A 6,195-nucleotide genomic window follows, 5' to 3' on the forward strand; every position below is an offset into this window, starting at 1 on the left:
ACCAGTTTTGATACTAGGAAGTTTATTTTATCCTCTGTTTATTTTGGATTTAGCACCGTTATGTTTTGCAAATTAACCATATTCCTTTGATCTGGGGGATGTTAGAGGTAGAAGTTAAAATTGTTGTTCAGTCACTAAGTCATGTCTGACTCTGACCCTATGGATTGCAGCATTTCAGGCTCCTCTGTCCTCCACTGTCTCCCAAAGTTTGCTCAAATTCATGTCCTTTGAGTCAGTGACCCTATCTACCCATCTGGTGGTGGTGGTTTAGTTGCTATCGTGTCTGACCCTTGCGACCCTGTGGACAGTAGCCTGCCAGGCTCCTCTGCCCATGGGATTCACCAGGCACAAATACTGGAGTGGGTTGCCATTTCCTTCTCCAGGGGATCTTCCCAACCCAGGGATTGAACCCAGATTCTTTACCAGCTGAGCTATGAGGGAAACCCCCATTTGGAAGTTAGAGTTAAATCTCCATAATTCAACAGAAGTAACCCTGGATCATCTCAGTCAGATGAACATCCCTGTAAGTCTTAAGAATTTGTTATGAATGTGATTGGGTAGTCACCTTTTCCAGAAGACTGTGCTGCTTGACACTAGTCACGGAGGTGTGTGTGTATGTGTGTATGTGTGCTTATTTACATACACACATGCACATAAAGCTGTAGACCCATCTCAGGTTTGCTGTGTAATTCTTCAGAAGTCTTAAATTTTAAAAATAGTCATTTCAAAAAATTCCTTTATAACTTAAGATATAAATAAAATAAATTTTAAAATATGTTTGTTTTTGGAAATTGCTGACAAATGATTATATTTTAGCTGTTGCATCTTACTGCATATGAATTATTCATTGTTCAGAAAAATAATACACAGTCTCTGGAGTCACTCTTCTAGATTCCAGTTCCACTTCAGCCACTTAATAACTATGTGAGCTTTGACAGGTTATCTGATTTCTTTGTGCCTAGTTTTCTCATCCGTATAATGAGGATACTATTACCAGTCCCATGGGATCATTATCAATATTAAAGAGTTAACAAACATATAGAAAGTGCTTAAAGCAATGCCTTGCACGTGGTAAGGACTGCATAAATATATGATCACTACAGTTGTTGTTATTGTTACGCAGCTGACAGATTATCTACTGGACTTACCTATAACGTGTGTTTTCTGAAACAACTGTTTAGTATAGCCCCCTATTTATCCTGTTTATAGCAATATTCTGTTGATAAATAAAAGAATATACTTGAATCTACCACTCAACAGGAATAAGTTAAAAATGTTTTGCATTATCCTGACTCTCCTTTGTGGCCCAGCAGTTGTTCACTTATTATACATTCCTACAGCTATATGGAATAAAGAATGTGTTTTGGCATAGAAACTGCATAATTTGGAGATATTTTTGTTGATAATCTTAAACTAAAACAGTCAAACTAATTTCAGTTCCACTGGAAACCCAGGGGGGTAATTGTTTTCTCCAAATGAGAGAGAAGATGCCAGCTTTTGTGTTAGTAAGTATTTCCAAGTGTTTATGTGGGGAAAATGGAAGAAAAAGAACATTTTACTTCAGTGAATTTAATCCACCAAACATTTAAAACCTTAGAAAAACTATTTCCACTAGACTTCTATGATAAATAATAACTTATATTTTGTATACCTATTACCACTTTCAAGCACTTTAACATAAGTTATCTTTGTTGTATTTGTGCATAACATGTTCATAAATTAGGTAGGACAGGGTTATAATCTACAGTTTTACAAATGAGAAAACTCAAATTTGGGTTAGGTGTCTCTTGCAGGTCACACAGTGAGGATATAAGTGGGTGTATAAGTGGTTCAGTAAGGACTTAAATAAAGCCAAATATTAGTATTTTCTCACAAATATCCTATTGAACTTTTCCTGCTATTGCTTGATATTCCTCTTAAATATTGGTTTTAATATTGGATTTTAAGAGGTGATACTTGGTTCTCGTTAATTGATCACATCTATATTTGGAGAAGGCTTAGTTTTCATCATTCAGACTCTTCAATATGTTTGTGACAATCTACAATTGTGCAGCCATTTGTTTTTCCTTCTGTCTACCCAGGCCCTACATGTTGGCTAAGTCTCCCACTTATGAACACACCACCAGTCCACTGAAGGGCAATGGAAGTTAAGCTAGCTAGCTTGTACTAGAAGGGGTTAGTAGTAAAGAGTTCCATAACATTTAAAGAATTTAGTGATCTAGTTACCCCAAATAATTAGAAATTGTCATAATTTGAAAGTAACTTGTATAGGATGCAAAGAGTATCTGAGACATACCTAACATTCCACTCATTAGTTGAACGTGTGATTATGTAGCATCCAGATCTAAAGCTGGTAAAGTTTTGGGTTCTGTTCCAGTTCAGTATTTCCAAAGCCTGACTGATGAGAGTCACTCAGGAAGCAGTTAGAAAGTTTCCTCCTCTCAATCTCTGGAGATCCTGATACAGTTGTTGGGACCTGACCTGAGCCATGACATGCTCAACAGGCCACACTAGGCCTAAGCCTCAGGTTCTTGTAAGCATGAGTCATAATTCCGGGAAGCCCCACCAAGGTCCCCGATGATACCAAGGTCCCCCTCCCGATGATGCCAAGGTTAAGTCAACCACCACGATGACCCAGGGTTGAGTCAATCACCACACGCCAACTACACTATTGCTGAGACAAAAGACCACCTGTATATAAGCAGCTGTGATTCAGAGCTCGGGGCTCTTGTCGGATTCCACTGTGCTGGATGAGACTTGGGCCCTAACTCGAGTTAGCAATAAACCCCTTTATGCTTTTGCATTGCTGTGGACATCTTATTCTCTCAGTTTTGGGGACTCGGACTCTGGGCACAACAGCAATAAATTTAACTTATTAAAGAGATTTTAAGAGTCTCTCTAGGTGATTGTGATATTTACCTAGGTGTTGCTGAACCATAAGGCTATCACCTCTTCATGGATTCCTCTCTATTAAAAAGAATGAAGGCCTTTTTCCAGTTGATTTAAATTTCTCCTTTTTAAAAAATGTGTCATTTTGTTAACCTCTTCATCATCTGAATGTTTTTGTATTGTAGGCACAAAATACCTTGAGCTCCAAGAAGGATAATGGCTGGCTCTTGATTTCCATGTGAATGATATACCTTTGGGGTTTTCCATGGCTAACTTTTAAATATCGGGTTTTTTTCTCCCATCATCTAAATAGTTAGCAAGCTCATCCATTTATTTATGCATTCATTAAGCAAACAAACATTTAGTTGGGGCTTCATAGGTGGCACTAATGGTAAAGAATCCGCTTCCCAACGCAGGAGACATAAGAAATGCAGGTTCAAACCCTAGCTCGGGAACATCTCTTGGAGGAGGAAATGACAACCAGTAGCTTTGCCTGGAGAATCCCATGAACAGAAGAGCCTATAGTCTATGGGGTCGCAAAGAGTCAGGCACAACTGAAGCAACTTAGCACACATGCATGCACGCAGACATTTAGGTGAGCAAACTAAACTTGATGTTTAGTTGGTGCTTAGTCCCTACCTATTATGGACTAAATATTGTGAGTGGCACTGGGCAAATATAAATCAGAAGATATATCCTGACTCTGAGAGACAGTCAGCTCCCAGTCTTGTTTTTGCTGACTGTATAGAGCTTCTCCATCTTTGGCTGCAAAGAATATAATCAATCTGATTTCGGTGTTGACCATCTGGTGATGTCCATGTGTAGAGTCTTCTCTTGTGTTGTTGGAAGAGGGTGTTTGCTATGACCAGTGCATTCTCTTGGCTGAACTCTGTTAGCCTTTGCCCTGCTTCATAAGCCTTCACAGAGTCTTATGAAAGCTTCCTGATGGGATAGACTGACTGAGGGGTTTACTGGGTCTTGTTCTTATGGGCAGGGCCATGCTCAGTAAATCTTTAATCTAATTTTCTTTTGATGAGTAGAGCTGTGTTCCCTCCCTGCTACTTATCTGGGGCCAAACTATGGTGGAGGTAATGAAGATAATGGTGACCTCCCTCAAAAGATCCCAGGCATGTATGCTGCAGTCCATGCCCCCAGCCATGCAGCAAGCCACCACTGACGCATGCCTTCACTGGAGAATCCCGGACACCCATAGGCAAGTCTCCTGTGAGGTCACGGGTTTCAGATCATGAACTCCTTATTGCCAAATTCAGACTTAAATTGAAGAAAGTAGGGAAACCACTAGACCATTCAGGTATGATCTAAATCAAATCCCTAACAATTATACAGTGGAAGTTAGATTTAAGGGACTAAATCTGATAAAGTTCCTGAACAACTATAGACGGAGGTTTGGGACATTGTACAGGAGACAGGGATCAAGACCATCACCAAGAAAAAGAAATGCAAAAAAGCAAAATGGCTGTCTGAGGAGGCCTTACAAATACCTGTGAAAAGAAGAGAAGCAAAGGAGAAAAGGAAAGATATACCCATTTGAATGCAGTGTTTCAAAGAATAGCAAAGAGAGATAAAGCCTCCCTTAGCGATCAGTGCAAAGAAATAGAGGAAAACAATAGAATGGGAAAGTCTAGAGATCTCGCCAAGAAAATTAGAGATACCAAGGGAATATTTCATGCAAAGATGGGCACAATAAAGGACAGAAATGGTATGGACCTAACAGAGGCAGAAGATACTAAGAAGAGGTGGCAAGAATACACAGAAGAACTCCAAAAAAGATCTTCACGACCCAGATAATCACAATGGTCTGATCACTCACCTAGAGCCAGACATCCGGGAATGTGAAGTCAAGTGGGCCTTAGGAATCATCACTATGGACAAAGCTAGTGGAAGTGATGGAATTCCAGTTGAGCTATTTCAAATCCTAAAAGATGATGCTGTGAAATATACACCAACAAATTTGGAAAACTCAGCAGTGGCCGCAGGACTGGAAAAGGTCAGTTTTCATTCCAATCCCAAAGAAAGGCAATGCCAAAGAATGCTCAAACTACCACACAGTTGCACTCATCTCACATGCTAGCAAAGTAATGCTCAAAATTCTCCAAGCCAGGCTTCAGTGATACATGAATCGTGAACTTCCAGATGTTCAAGCTGGTTTTAGAAAAGGCAGAGGAACCAGAGATCAAATTGCCAACATCCGCTGAATCATCAAAAAGCAAGAGAGTTCCAGAAAAATATCTATTTCTGCTTTCTTGACTATGCCAAAGCCTTTGACTGTGTGGATCACAACAAACTGTGGAAAATTCTGAAAGAGATGGGAATACCAGACCATCTGACCTGCCTCTTGAGAAATCTGAATGCAGGTCAGAAAGCAACCATTAGAACTGGACGTGGAACAACAGACTGGTTCCAAATTGGGAAAGGAGTACATCAAGGCTGTATATTGTCACCCTGCTTATTTAACTTCTATGCAGAGTACATCATGAGAAACACTGGGCTGGATGAAGCACAAGCTGTAATCAAGATTGCCGGGAGAAATATCAATAAGCTCAGATATGCAGATGACACCACCCTTATGGCAGTGAAGAACTAAAGAGCCTCTTGATAGAAGTGAAAGAGGAGAGTGAAAAAGTGTTGGCTTAAAGCTCAACATTCAGAAAATGAAGATCATGGCATCTGGTCCCATCACTTCATGGCAAATAGATGGGGAAACAATGGAAACAGTAACAGACTTTATCTTGGGGGCCTCCAAAGTCACTGCAGATGGTGACTGTAGCCATGAAATAAAAAGATGCTTACTCTTTGAAAGGAAAGTTATGACCAACCTAGACAGCATATTGAAAAGCAGAGACATTACTTTGCCAACAAAGGTCCATCTAGCCAAGGCTATAGTTTTTCCAGTGGTCATCTATGGATATGAGAGTTGGACTATAAAAAAAGCTGAGCACCGAAGAATTGATGCTTTTGAACTGTGATGTTGGAGAAGACTCTTGAGAGTCCCTTGGATGGCAAGGAGATCCAACCAGTCCATCCTAAAGGAAATCAGTCTTGAATGTTCATTGCAAGGACTGATGCTGAAGCTGAAACTCCAATACTTTGGCCACCTCATAGGAAGAACTGACTCATTTGAAAAAACCCTGATGCTGGGAAAGATTGAAGGTGGGAGGAGAAGGGGACGACAGAGGATGAGATGGTTGGATGGCCTCAGCGACTCAATGGACATGAGTTTGAGTAAGCTCCGTGAGTTAGTGATGGACAGAGAGGCCTGGCGTGCTGCAGTCCACGGGGTTGCAA

The sequence above is a fragment of the Oryx dammah genome, unplaced genomic scaffold, assembly GCF_014754425.2.
Source record: "Oryx dammah isolate SB20612 unplaced genomic scaffold, SCBI_Odam_1.1 HiC_scaffold_28, whole genome shotgun sequence".
Taxonomy (NCBI): domain Eukaryota; kingdom Metazoa; phylum Chordata; class Mammalia; order Artiodactyla; family Bovidae; genus Oryx; species Oryx dammah.